At 34.6% G+C, this 14,790-nt stretch overlaps 1 protein-coding gene across 4 annotated transcripts in view; it reads right to left on the bottom strand.

Annotated features, from left to right (window-relative positions):
- The window catches only part of LOC125678683 (protein turtle-like), an 88,983-nt gene that overhangs the window by 72,418 nt on the left and 1,775 nt on the right, over window positions 1-14,790 (bottom strand). The window lies entirely within an intron of this gene.

Raw genomic sequence — 14,790 nt, 5'->3', positions numbered from 1 at the left:
GATAGCATGCCTTTATCCAATATTTATGTTTTTGGCAATTTAATGATAATTAAAGTACAGGTATTTCATCTGCAGATGGAAACAATAAAACACATCTCACATTACGGTCTAATATTCATTATTATTAAAAACATGCAGCAGACCATAATGAAGGACAAATGGATTGCTGAAGTTTTATGTCAAATTCTTGCATGTCACATTTCCTGGACCATATAATCTCCTGGCATTTTCCCATGTTCCACACACATTACTTTGAAATACTGAAAAATTTATATCAATGTGACTCAATCATCAGATACTTCTTTTGATCTAGTTCACAGCACTACATACATCAGCATCATTGCTGCTAATTGCTTTCCCATGTTGCTCAGTACAAAACTCTTTCTCTCTTAATCCACAATCCAAAACAAAATTTCTACTTAAATACCAAGAAACTTCATCAAGTTACACTATATATAAAACAACAAGAGGCCCACAGGCCTCATCGGTCACCTGAATACTAGTGAAAAAGTATCACTACTCCCACAGGCCTTATCAGTCACCTGAATACTAGTCAAAAAGTATCACTACTCCCACAGGCCTTATCAGTCACCTGAATACTAGTGGAAAAGTATCCATGGGCTATGAAATCTAGAAAAAATTTCCTGTTCTAAATATCTAAGCTAAATTCTAATGTTCAGCAACAGTATAAACAAGATGTGTTCTTAAAACTTCACTGCCCTCAAAAGTGCATACACTGATGAAAGGCTTTACATAATATAATAGGTGTATTAACATTAAGATATCAAAAGATCTGACTGATTTGGACTCATCCTAAAGTCATAACCCTGGGTTGTGAAATTCACCATTTTTTGTACATCCTTTTCTGCTATCATTTAGATTTTATACATTATCAGCAAACTTACACATACATACTATATACTAAGTTTGGCCCCGCCCTGGAGTCAGAACCCTTACTCTGCAGGCAACGAAATTAAGGGGAAATACTCGCTAAATGCGAGTTAAAAATTGAAATTGCGAGTAAAAAATCATAAGTGATCGCAACTTTTTGCGAGTGAAAAAAACCCCGATCTTTTCCCGGATTTCTTCGGTTTATTGGCTGTACTTTGGAGTTTACAATAATTTTGTCTTGTGCATAGAAACGCTTTACAGAATGAATATATACACGTATTGAAAAAGTAAACGTGGATCAAATAAATAACCAAAGCCAAGGTCATCTCAGTCAGTGATATCGAAGATGGCCTACTTCAAGCACACTTCGGGCGTCTCAGTGACGTCTGATTTAAATAGCAAGCATGTTGATCTCGTCCGTGTCTACATGAAACAACACATGACAGTGTGTCACCGTTTCACGCAGTGCCCTTCTGTACTCTGTAGTCAAACACTTCGAGTTCGTGAGGTTTTCTTTTCAACTAGAATTTTTTAGATGAAATTTCCAAAAGTTTTGAACATATAGTTTGAATTGGTGCAAACAGTCTTCAAGATTTCAATCCACATGATGTTGTAAATAGGTGGTAGATCTCTGGACAGCGAGTACGCCGCACAAGTGTACCCTATGACCCTCACCATGCACCATGCATGTTGTCTGATAATTCATTAAATTTTAAATGAAAAAATTCGCAACCTTATTTATATTATTGCACTTTAAAGGAGATTTTAAAAGATTTCCCCTATATTTTGATAAAGAGACATGCTTGTTTTCTTAAATCCATGTAAAACAGCAATCAATTGAAAAATGCTAGTAAAAGCTCAATTTCGCTAGTTGGAAAATAATCCACTAGCTAAAATTTGCTAGTAGTGAAAAAAGTTAATTTCGATCCCTGCTCTGGAGAAAATCAAATTTACAATTTTGGTAAAAGACTACCTGCTCTATTCATTTAGCACTATATACCAAGTTTGGCCCTGCCCTGGGGTCAGAACCCCTACCCCGGGGATCATGAAATTTACAATCTATGTCCCCTTTGTTCCAAATATGCTTCATACCAAATATGAAAAGAATTAGAACGATAGTTATCAAGAAGTTAAAAATGTCTATTGTTCACACACTTAATAACTGACCATTTTGGCCCCACCCTGATACCAAAATCCCTACCTCTGGGATCATCAAATTTACAATTTTGATAAAAGACTACCTGTTCTTTCTAAATATCTATTTACTTTCAATTTAGTATCAATAGCACTAAAGAAGATGTTATTTAAGTGTTTTACACATAAACACTATATACAAAGTTTGGCCCCGCCCTGGGGTCAGAACCCCAACCCCGGGGATCATGAAATTTACAATTTTGGTAGAGGCCTTTCTGCTCTACACCACCATGCATTTAGTTTTTCTTACATGTGTGTGGTTCTTGAGAAGAAGATTTTTGTAAATTGGTCAATTTTGGGCAGTTTTTGCCCCGCCCAATGGGCCCCAAGAATGCTGGAGTCCTGAAATTTACAATTTATGTCCCCCTTTTCTCGATGCTTCATATCAATTTTGAAAAGAATTGGAGTGGTAGTTATTAAGAAGAAGTTAAAAATGTTCAATTGTTAACAACGCACGACGGATGACACCAATTGCAATAGGTCACCTTTAAATATATCCTGAATGAAAGTTTAGAGACTAGGCAACTGCTGTTGTACATAATACAATTGTTCAACATAAATACATGTACTAGCTGTTTGAGATTATTGAAGTTGCTGTGTTCAGAGCAGAATTTTCAAAGAATGGAAATGTTTCCAGTTATGCTTTGAGAAATTGAAATCATAACAAAACTTCAACCTGTGATATCTCTACATGAGTGAAAAAATTCTTGGATGGGATGTAAAACAAAATATGTAATTTGACAAACATAATGAAACTTAAAAATATATAGCTTAAAGAAAAACCTTTAATCATATTCTACTTTATTCCTGGTTTAAATTACTTACTTTCTGCAAAAGTTGAAAGGTCATTTGCACACTAAAGGACTATATCTGGTAAAATGTCTCTACCAATATACAGATACATCAAATACATCACAATGGTGATGAATATGATAGAATGGAACTGGGGTACTCTTACTCAATCACTGGGAATTGGAATTGGGAGAAAAAAGTAAGGACACTTTGTTCATAATTGGGAGTAATTAAAGCAAATTTCAATGACTTTGAACTTTGCATTATTTAAGGAAAGGCCGTGCTTTTACGTATCCGGTTTTAAATTTTAAACACTGACTAGAAAGTTCCGGTTATAACTTCTTTGTCTGATGTTTGTAGTTTACGAGAACTGTACGAGTCAAATTTAGCATTCAAATGTGAATCTTCAGATATATTTACCATGAATTATTATAGTGTCAAGTCCTCATTAGCTCCAATGGTACAAAGCAATATAATATCTACACTGATCTCTAAAAGGCTCAATATATAGCTTGCAATCTAAGCCTGAACAAATTAAAAATTATACATAGGCGTGATCCTCACAGTGGAATTCAAACTGTTTCTAGTGAGTTTGTATTTGGTTCAAAGAAACCCAGAATTATAAAGCCTCAGAAAATCATCAGCAAAGTTGTTTAATATTTGAACTCTTCTTCATAAGTACTTTCAAGAAACAAAATTATTTGTACATGAGCTGTAGTTGCTGGAATCTACATGAATTGTATGTTACACTATATTTACTTTTTCTATAAGTATGAGATAGCATGTATGTATTTTTATGTATGATATGATTGATAGCCAAAAAAAAGGAAAAAGAAAAATAACGCACGCACGCAAAATTGTGAGAAAAAGGAAGCCCCCCCCCCCCCCCCCCGTGTTCTAATTGTCTGGTAGGACAAAATTTTCAGTATGTTTTACATATATATATATACATTGTTATATTCTGTTAATCTTGATTTTAAGACTGTATTTGCTGTTACAATTTACTATTTTCAAAGTGTGCAAAGAATAATTGTAAAACTTAAATTAAAAAATGGGGGTTTACGTATTCAAGAGAGCATTTTGTAAAATGTCTCTGGTCAACTATGGTAAAATATGGTTTTTTGTTAACCTTAGATATAATTCTAAATATTTTTAAAGAAAAACTGGCATGTAAACATTTTAGATTTTGAGAATTTTTCAAAATTGCGATATTCTGTGATTTTTTTCTGAAGGATGTGAGCAGATTAAACAGCAATTGTGTATGTTTTCAATTGAATATCTTTAAAAATTCTCTCACTAAATGAATATCTATTTGTTTTTATATATTATAGCTTAATATGATGTGATTTGGTACATAAATTAATAAAACATGAGATCATGCATCCTTGTGTTAAAATCTGGCTTTTGCATTTGGGGGTATATGTGCTCTGTAGCACATAGTATAAAAATAAACCTGCAAAGGTATGTCTAATATGGGTTTTTTAGTTAGTTTATGAGTTGTTAAAGTTATTTAAATGAAAAAATATTTTGATTCTACCATTCATATTGAAATTAATCTTTAATTACAGTTTTGTCAAATCATGTCCGACAGGGGTGGGCTGGCCCTTTTCACTGTCACATCAGAAATGTAGCCTTCTATTAGCCATTGTCTTTTAACAGCCCTGTGCAATTAATGTTTTGCAATATGGTGTCAAATTAGTACACTGACCTGAAAATGCTAAAAATTATTTGAACTGCAATAATTTGTATATTTTTTTTTTATCCCTATGATAAGTAATATGCAATATCAAAACATAAAGACATTTATTTCATTAAATTGCTCTCTCTAAATTGATCCAAAGCATGGGTAACCAGTTTTCCATTACTGTTCATATAAAGATGTAAGAAATGCACTGAAAATCTGTCAGCTAGTCCACACACTAAAACAGAAAACTGAAGGAAAAAGATGTAGTAGAAACCCGGTTCCATTATAAAAATTGAGTGTGAAGTTTCAAAGCCTTCAAGATGAAGAGATCTTTTAAAAATAACAAGAGCAAGTTGACAAATCATTTGCTTTCCATATAAATTACGACACTTGAAAAATAGTTTAGATATCTAAGGTTATATAGTGCTGCTGTTAGAATGAGGCTTTATCAGGTGCAGACTTAAACCTCTAATCTGTTAGATCCACCAGTAATTCTTATTACCAGTATACAGATTGCACACATACATACATAAACAGTGACAGTCACATTTCACAGTGCTAGCCTTGTGTCTTGTTGCTTAGGTGATGACATAGTGCAGCGTCAACCAAAAGGGAATCAGTTTATCCTAATACAGAATGAGAGGTTTGGAACAATCTCACATGGAGTCATCATCATTTTTACCAATGTGCAGCTCAAATTTACAGTGTTAATCAGCAAAGCTCCCTTCGCTTGCAATTATTCTTACAATTCCCCCCCTCTTTCCATTACATTTCATTAAACACATTAACAGTCACTTGTCTGAAGGACAAGTGGATATATAGGACACACATGGAATATAGGGAGAAATTTCCTGAACTGGACTATTGGTCTGGTCTCTTCCAGACTGTGAATTAGCTAATAGATAGCTGGTGATCTATGTGGCAGATGAGCATCTGTGCGAAAATTAATTTCCTTTGGGATCAGTTTGTAAAATGGAGGATTACTGCTAGTTTCTATCACCACTAACAAAGGAGAACAGGATAACTTCATTTCTCAAAGAAATATCTCATTTTGTCCAAGAAGACATTTCCATGCACACCTCTAAAATATCTGCATATGCATTGTGAACATCATAAAATACACAGGTATAAATAACTTCCAGAATAAATAATTTATTTTTATGAGGGCAATATTCTCATGGTTTGAGGAAAATAAGCATGCTCTTTAGATCTAGAATTCATGATTACTGTGGTTCTTAGATGTGGCAACTATCATATTAAATACAATGAAAAATAAACATTAGAACACCTTGGGCATGAACACTCACCTGACACTCTTAATTCACTCGATCATACAGAGAAACAGATTTCTAGGTTTGGGACTTTTAACAATGTAAAACTTCCAACCATAGTTGTTGTTCAGCCATATAGGTTCTGGGAGTCATGATTTGAACAATGTTAATTTCACACAATATGAAGGATGCTCAATTGCCTTTCTTGAATAAAAATTTTTCTAACTTTTCCAAATAATAAAACTAGCTTTCAACTCCTACAGTATCCCTGCCCTGGCGCTACAGGTTATACTCTGAGCAAATATCAATTTAATAAATTTTAATCTTATCATTGGTGAAGTCCCTGAAACTTTCCCATTTTTCCGACTAGATTTGTTATTTTAAAGAAGCATTAAAGAAAACCACAAAAATGTGGCAATACTCGTGATCCTACAATGTGTGTGGAGGGGAAAGAATTAAAGATGAAAGCAATGTTCTAATACAGGAGAACTCCATGTTGAGGGGGCATTTTTTGCAGCAACATATAGCCCCCCCCCCTTTTTCTTGACATTTGTGACATACTTATCGCGTTATCATCACATACGTTTGTTATAAGTAGATGCAAAGATCAATTTATTAGCTGGTCACTTGTTATAGTTGCAATGAAAGGTAGTAGAAATGCAAGATTGAGCCTATGTTTTGAAATCATACATGTACTCAAGAACCCCTCCCTTTGAGTTTACGGACTTTGAGGTTTGCGCAAAACTGCTTTTCTTGCTAAAATTGTTCTACATATTTAACAGCACCTTTTTTCTCCATTTGCTCCCCACCCCTCAACTTTCAAAAATGACGCTAAACGGTGCCTGAACTCACTATATCTGATATTAATTATAAATACGTGCTCATCTACTGAAAGTTGTCCAAGTTATTATCGCAAAAAATGTGATCTTGTTGGTCATACTAAATATTAAAACCACGACGGAATCAAAGACTAAATAATAGTTCCAATATTCCGTATTGCTGCCTCAGTATATACATGGGTGACATGGTGAGGAAAAACTTGGATCTAATTTTAAATAAGGATGCTTTCCTATTAATCAGACTAATTTCATCCTTGTGATTCTTGGGGGGGGGGGGGGGGAGTTAAGCCTCTGTATCTTGAAGTCAATATAAGCACCATGATACAAGATATCTTGAAGTATGACATAATAAGGGTTCTTCACTATTTTAATAATCAACATAAATAAACTTTCATTGTTATACGTAGTCACAGTATTTGATGTTAACTTTGCACTTTGTATGAACTTCTGTTTGTTGTTTCTTCTATATGTTGAGTAATGTATGCATTGTACTGTAAGTTTCTTCTCTATTCCTTAGACCAGATCATAACACATTCTAGATTAGAAGTATATATTTTGATATGTACAGTACAACCTTGTTATCTCAAACCCAATAGGGCCAAGAAAAAACTTCTAAGATATCTGAGGGTTTGAGATATAAAGATTATAGTAGGAACTTCCAAACACTCATTTCGACATATTCATAGTATTTTAGATATATCGATGTTTGAGAAACTGAAGTTTAACTGTACTGTCTTTTCCACATGTCACTGTCAGCCACTTTATCCATAATGGACATCTCTAGTGCACTATAAAAGTAAAACCAGTTGTTGTAAAAATTACACAAACAAAATATATTTTAATAGTTATTCTTTATTTTAATGCCCAAATGATCCCAAAGCTGAAATTTGTAGGATAAAGGAGGCTTAAAGTTTAACGAGGAAATGCTAAACCAGAGAAATTTGATATAGATGAAAAGTGGAAGATATGTACAACAATATTTGAAATTGAAAACTTTCGTATTTATTTTATTTAGTCAAATAATGCAGTTTCAGTAGAAATCAATATGAAAAAAATTTAAAACCCCCGCTGGTCTCGAACCCGCAATCTTAAATTCAGCAGTTGATGTGCTAACCTACTGAGCTACTCAGCTAGGAAATGATATTTGAAATGAGTAGATAAATATTGTCGACATTTATATTTTCTTTCATGTTTTAAAAGAAGTCCACCATTATGATGATGTAGAGTACCTCCTTCACCGCATTGTAATACTTTTCTTTGTCCAGAATCAATTTTGAAAACTAAAACGGATGATTCAGATAATTACAGACAGATTTAACCGAATTGAGATAGTTTAAATGTGCCGCAAATTGAACTGTGGTAAAATTTACAGCTCAGTGTACCATATCTCACAGTTTGTTGCACTCTTAATCCAGATGCACTGAAATACAACATCAACCCATTTAAACTACATCCATGCAGTCTTTTGCTACTTCAAAGAAATAGATAAATTCAAATTCACCAGTTCATAATTTGCTATCTAGGGAAAGGCCATATTGAGTGAAAATGAAATGGAAGCTATAATTTCCTTGTATATTCAAGAAGTTCATAGACATGTTATATTTCAAATACACGCACATTCAAGAGTCAATTGATGAAACTTAGCCCTGGGTATACAGTACCAAGCACAGTCAGAGAACAGCACATATTAGGAATACTGGTAATTTTATTTTAAACACACCAATCCAGAATTTCTCTCTGCATAATGACAGAGCATATGGAAGAGTTTATCTAAATTTCATAATGTTTGAGTCATTTAATGAAGCTGCTGAGCATCTGATATCTGCAGTCATTAATATCAAATTCCAAGACTCACATTCTTGCATTGCAACTGCATAAATATGGTCATTGTTGGGTAAATTTTCATAGTTATCACTGGATACTTGATGATATTTGGTAGGTAGATTCCATACGTCACTGGCCAAGTAATTTGAATCCCGTCATAAAAAACACTACACTACATGTACAGGAGGACATATGTCACTAAATATCAATTTAACAAAGTATCCCCTTGCAGCTCTTGCAAAATTGACTCTTATACATTTTACATCATAAAATTTTAAAACCTTTTTGTGGCCGTGTCCTGTCCTTGTGAGTCATGGTTTGAACACTGAAATGACATTATAGAAAGAAACTTTCATGCAAGTTTGGTTTTTTTTTTTTTGGTAAAGTGGTCCCTGAATAACATTATATTTTCCAATTATCTCCACTCTGAAGGGAGCATTATTACTAAGCCCTTCTACTCAAACCTGAATTCCCTTCATCCACAGTTAAGTGTACATGTACAAAGTTTGGCTGAAATTTGTTCAAAATTTCTGATAGATTAAAAAAATGAAAAGTTAATGACTACAACAACAGACAAAATAAGCTCAATGGTTAGGGTGAACTAAAAATTAAAAATGTTATCAACCAGCTAACTGTAAGCTAACATTATCAAATAAATACTGGTACCAGTGCTATGGTGACCTAAACCTTTGACCAAAATACCAATATCTTTACAATTGACTGACAAGGGTGACCTAAAATCAAACACTAGCATTTTTTCAGGATTGCTTTAGGGTACGACTCCAGGGACAGAGTGAAAGGATTGACACCAGAAACATCTATGTCTTCACCTACCTATAGAAAGTAACACAAACTTGAAAATTATGTATTACTCGAATTTGTACAATTAATTAACTTTAAGGATTCTTAAGATATTTTGGCCAAATACCATCTCAAATAAAAACCATATCAACAGATGTCGGCAAGAGGGCATGGCCACAACCTTTACAAAACAACACTAGAGGTGGATATAAGGCATGTCCTCAGAAGGAACCAGACAGTATCACTAAGACAGCCCAAGTTCCTAGACACCAGAGGGAAAATGAAAGAGAGGACAGCCAAAATTAATGACAGAGGACAGTGGAGGCAGAAATGAAACACCTTAAGGAAAGTTGAAGTACCCTCCAGAAGACAGCAAAAGACCGACAGGGATGGAGAATCCTCGGTGCTATCCTACACACCAAAGGCATAATGGGAAGCAAGTAATTAATAGGCAATAAGTAATTAACTTACAAAACAGTGTCAAAAGATCCATTAACAAAACCTATTGAAGTTTGGTGAAAAGTACAAGGTCTGTTCAATATGTAATGTGTATTGTACGATATCTCAAAAGCATTCGACTCAAATAGTGAAATGAATATTACATCCCTTCAAAGTATTCTGCAGTTTGAAATACATAATTTCAATCTCTGAATACATTCTGAAATGCTTCATGGTACACTGATTTAGGTAGACCTCTGAGGCACTGACTGATGGCTGAGCCAAGGGCTTGTCAGGACTTGTAACGACGAACAGATAAGAACTTTTTAAGTTTTGGAAAAAGGAAAAAGTCTGGAGAGTATGGTGGTGTGGCAAGATGGTAACCTCCGACTTCAAAAATTGCTTCACAAGCTCAGATGTATGTGATGGAGCATTATCATGAAGTAGACGAACATGCCTAAATCCTGACACAAGGCGTCGTTTATGATATTTCTTGAGCTTTTTTAGTATAACATCTCGGTAATACCGACCTGTAACACTTTTGCCCTTCGACACAGAAATTTGTACGGCTATACCATCACATGAGGAGAATATGCAATAAAGAGCCTTCTTTGTGCTTATGGTTCTTTTGGCAACTACAGGCCTTCTACCGTACGTGTTTAGTTAGCCATATTTTGTTTCCAATTTTTCTTACTGGTTCGAAATAGTGAACCCATAGCGCTGTGGTACTTGTACCTGTTTTTGGTCATCTGTCAATATATGCAGTATCCATCTGGCAGAAATCTTTGGTACTTTCAAAATACGCTTCAAAATGAAATGCACCCGTGATAGCGATATGCTAATAGCTTTGGCAATATCACGAATTGTGTATCTGCCACTTTTGAGACATTTGTCTTAGCTGTTACAGTAACAGGTCGGCCAGATTTTGCTGCATCTTTGACAGACTCTTTCAGAAATTTCTTTCTCCACCTACAAACTGTCTCATAAGATACCTAAATATCAGACCCATAAACTCCCCCTCCCCCCCTCAATTCAGTAAAATTTTGCATTACCGAATGATCAAGTTTTGTGCGAACTTTTATATAAGCTCCAATTTCTTCAATATTCTCAACCCGTTTCCCAACCATTTTTACAACAGTGGTCAACGACTGCCTCTATTGAAATGACTATAAGTTTAAAACTATGTGGAGCTGAAGGCTCGTGTTTATACCGTTGGAAAGATATTGAATAGAGCTATTCAAGAGTATCATGATCCATGAAATTGTGCAAAGCGTTGTCGCACTGTGGTACAATACACATTACATATGGAACAGCCCTCGTATATGTTTATATATTACAAGTTCAAACAAATTGAGATTATATTCGTCTAACAAAATGCACATGAAAGTTAAGTGCATCAAGATCAAGTGATTAAATACACATATCAACATTTCGTCGCAAGTTATGGTCCTTTGTGAGGTTATCCATTTAGGTCAATTGGTAAAAAACCAAGTTTTCCTTCTTTACCTTACCAAATGTAAGATGCTAATACTGTAAATTTTAGCTAATTATCAAGCTTTCATACAAGTTAATGGGTTGCCCCACCCTGGGGCTTTATTGTAGTTGATTGCAATTGATGGAAAAATAACAAATGTCAAAGCTACAGATAAGAACATTACAAAGGCCAACGTAGGGAAATACGATTTTAACTGAGAAATGACGGACAAGGGATGTAACTTGCGCGAAGTGTTGATACGTGTATGCAATGAACTACTAATTTCAAGTTCAAAATGTAATAAAAAATACCACAGGTGACACAGCTCCTTAGAACACTCTAGTTTCAATGAAAATGTAATTAACTGAACAGATCATACACACAAAATCCTTTCAACATGGAACTAAATCCATATGAAGTAAAATTATAAAAGAAAACAAAAATTGTAGAATGTGGTTTCTAAACTCCTCTCCTTTCTTCTATGCATTACACTGGAGGAGAGGGGGAAAAGGGGGTCCTTGTTAAATTAACAAAGAAAGATTGCAATAACTGAGGAGAGTATCATCGAGGAGAATCATGCTGCTGTTTATCATCGAGGAGAATCGTGCTGCTGTTTATCGAGGAGAATCATGCTGCTGTTTATCATCAAGGAGAATCGTGCTGCTGTTTATCGAGGAGAATCGTGTTGCTGTTTATCGGAGAATCATGCTGCTGTTTATCGGAGAATCGTGCTGCTGTTTATCATCAAGGAGAATCATGCTGCTGTTTATCATCGAGGAGAATCATGCTGCTGTTTATCATCAAGGAAAATCATGCTGCTGTTTATCATCAGAAAGGTCCTCAGATGCACCCTCCTCCAGCATACCAGGTCAAAGACAGGTCTTAAGAATACCATGTCAAGGATAGCTAGGTCTTAGGCATACCATGTCAAGGACTGGTCTTAAGCATACCATGTCAAGGACAGCTAGGTCTTAAGTGTACCATGTCAAGGACAGGTCTTAAGCATACCATGTCAAGGACAGCTAGGTCTTAAGTGTACCATGTCAAGGACAGCTAGGTCTTAAGTGTACCATGTCAAGGACAGGTTTTAAGCATACCATGTCAAGGACAGCTAGGTCTTAAGTGTACCATGTCAAGGCCAAACTGTTTTTAGGATGGAAACATCCATCATTGAATAGATCCTAAAACATTCACCCAAATAAACAGTCTTCTCCATTGGTAGTCTACAGAAATTCTAAGTCAGCATCACTAGTCACACAAAAGAATTCTGAGTTTCAATTCATCATCAACATTACCTATAGAGAGTGTTTTGCATGGTACATGTATACTTCAATACAAACCCAAAGTCTAGAAGAAAAGTAGCGATTATATGTAATTGTAGAGGCCCAAGTACCATCATGATATACTACTTATAGGCAATATGGTGTGTGGTTGATTTTTCCAAATCCTGAATACATTTTTCATTCCTGTAACTGCTTTGGGCTATTAATGCATCAGGTTTTTTACCCTAAAGTAAACATCACCCAGTTATAAAACAACAGAAATCAATTCTCATAACGTTCAAAATTTTGAATTAAGAGACAGAAAGAGATTTAGAAAGGAATCCAACAGCAGCTGTACCTGTGTAATTAATTTCAAAAAATCTGTAAATTCCTGCAATCCTTTGATTACACTGCCTGTAGACTTGGTCTAGACTATTCCAAACGTGACAGCATGCTCAGATCACCTACCCATATCTCACACAGTGAGAATCTGCAGTCTCCAGGCTTCTCCAGATAGCATGGAGCTTCATCATTATGGAGCACAATGGTCCCTTTTACAGGGTATTGATGAGCTGTATCAGTTTAATGCATCTGTCAATATTTGCACTGAAGCAAAACAGAGCCTATGATATAGAAAGCAATATTGCCATAATCAAATAATCTCTCTATATATATCTGTGATATACTAATATCTGTTGGGCGATTTGATATTCTTCATGTGAAGAGGATCACAGAATTCTCGCTACCTGTGATTTTCATACTTTCAACATCAGTTTGTTTGGAAAATCCTTTAATAAATATTGAAATATTTTGTTGTGAATATAATGAAGCTATCACAAGACACAGTTTATCAATTACGCTAAATGGGTTCCTTATTGGTGGGGAGGGTCTGAAAAAGATTAATCATTATACATGGTAAGGAAGGAAACCATCTGAAATCAGTTTTCACATTAATCCTACTATATTTGCCAAATGTGATAACTATTTCTCTGGTCAGCAATCAAGCTACCCTAATGCAACAAACTGACAATATCATACACTGAAATAAGAAATTAAAACATGAAATGTTGATATAACTGGCATGCTGTTTTTTATTTCATCAAATCTATAAAAATAAATCCTTATAAAACTTACTAGCATATATATTTTCTCATCATAATTTGGTTGCTGACAACACATACAATATTTACTATGATCAAATATATCCAAGCTATAATGAATATTAACAATTTATCAGCAAATTCTCAAACCTCAGAACACTAGCTGATGACATATCATGAATTAAAAGTTACTTTCATTAGTAATTCCCACATGGGGAAACTCTTCAATCACAGTAATTTAAAAGAATGAGATGATGTTTTACTTAATTGCTAAAACTTCATTTGATATAACCTCCTGACTGCAAATGAATTTAATTGAAGTTTGAACAAGGTAAAATCATTATGTTCATACAAATACATGTTATTAGAAAAAGATTGCTGCTGACAGCCATGAATCTAGAAGAAGATTCCTCGTTGATGACAGAAGAAAGCCAAAAGATGACTACACTTGATAATGAGAATAACAATGGTAAAATTGTGCTTGGAGATCACTCTAACAGCCCACTTCTACCAGAAAGAGAAATGTATCGGTGTTATCAAATTAACCATACAAGTTACTACTGTATAACATCATTATTTTTATTACCAAATTATTCCTACAAACTTAATTGCACAACTACTGCAAAACAGCTAGAATTTTGTAACTGGCATGATTGCCGTGCTGTTTGGAAGGGAAGTTAGTACGTGCTAATGAAATGGATATAAATTGTTTTTCTTTTTTTCATTTGGTGTGCAATTACATGGCCAATTTCACTCTTTTTATGTCATAAAATTGTCTACAACTTATGTGCATGGTAGAAAATTTAAGAATACCTAAGAATAGAAATTAGGCCAAGAAAATTTTCTCGAACAATGCATCAACTCATCTTAAATTCAGGTCAATAGGCCAGAGCGGAAAACCCGGGAACTACTAATTAATTAAAACTTTGCATTTCCGCCATCCCAGAAAAAAACTAATCCCTTTCATTCATTCATGTTGTGATGTTGGAGCATTGTAATGTAAAAACAACAAAATCCAGTTAAGGTGGTCTAGTGATGTAATCTTTGCATGGGGAAGGTACCATCATTATCCACGACTCATCAAAGATAATGATGGTCCATAATTGATTGCAAAAGGGTTAGAAAACGACCATTGATTACCTGTATTCCACAAAGTTTGATCACCACCAACATAACATTCATTTTTCATAGGTATTTCACATTTACTTCATCTCCTGGGA

Source organism: Ostrea edulis, chromosome 2 (assembly GCF_947568905.1).
Source record: "Ostrea edulis chromosome 2, xbOstEdul1.1, whole genome shotgun sequence".
NCBI classification, from domain to species: domain Eukaryota; kingdom Metazoa; phylum Mollusca; class Bivalvia; order Ostreida; family Ostreidae; genus Ostrea; species Ostrea edulis.
Note: the sequence above shows the minus strand (reverse complement) of the source record. Positions and strands in the feature narration are given on the sequence as shown.